This window comes from Blennius ocellaris (genome assembly GCF_963422515.1).
Source record: "Blennius ocellaris genome assembly, chromosome: 22".
Classification (NCBI taxonomy): Eukaryota; Metazoa; Chordata; class Actinopteri; order Blenniiformes; family Blenniidae; genus Blennius; species Blennius ocellaris.
Window position 1 is genome coordinate 1,421,294 of NC_137671.1, and position 740 is coordinate 1,422,033.

General features: G+C 44.6%; 1 protein-coding gene across 2 annotated transcripts in view; it reads left to right on the forward strand.

The window, feature by feature from the left end:
- The window catches only part of mrps33 (mitochondrial ribosomal protein S33), a 4,553-nt gene continuing 3,813 nt past the window's right edge, over positions 1-740 (forward strand). For both annotated transcript variants that reach the window (XM_080518471.1, XM_080518472.1), the window contains exon 1: positions 1-168. The gene's annotated coding sequence lies outside the window, so the exon portion shown is untranslated. The remainder of the gene's footprint in view (positions 169-740) is intronic.

Genomic DNA, 740 nt, shown 5'->3' on the forward strand with positions numbered 1-740 from the left:
GCGTCAACATGGCGGCTGAAGGTGACTGAGAGAGGCGAGGAGGGACGAGGCTGCGATACCGTGAGGAGGGGAGGACCGTCTCGAGACCTGAGACATAAACCACCACGACCAGAGAGCTGCACGTGTTCTACACTCTTCCGTCGTCACCCTGCGCGAGGAGCGTCACCGGTGAGGGGTTCACACACGACGCTCCGCTCGGGAAGACTTTCACAAGATTCGGGCTTCAGCCATCGACGAGTCTTTAACGGAACGTCATCAATGCACAGGTCGGCAACGTGCCGCAAGCTCTTTTCTTCTTTATTTATTTATTTTAATTCAAAAGTCGCAGAAGAAATAAGGTCGAGCGCTCCAGGCAGCGGCTGTGACGTCATGCAGGGACCGTCTGCAAATTGCAAAGCGCAGATACGATTAGAAATCTAACATCGTCACTGTAGTGTGACTAACGTCACTGGAGCCTTCCTGCTCACCACATCACATTTGATTTCACATTAAACAAAATACTTTTTCATATATTAATGTATTATTAACAAAAGCATTCAATGCAGCTACATAAAGTAACCCCTAAAAAAAAAATCCATTAAAATGATGAAAAAGGCATTTTCTATCAAACCAATTGTTGCAGCAGGTCCATTTGATGGTTTGGATGGAGTTTCATTGGTCTGCAGTACATAAGAGCGAAGTTATGTTAATGTCATTACTTATTGAAAAAATAGGCATTAAAATGATGAAAACCTCTTAAA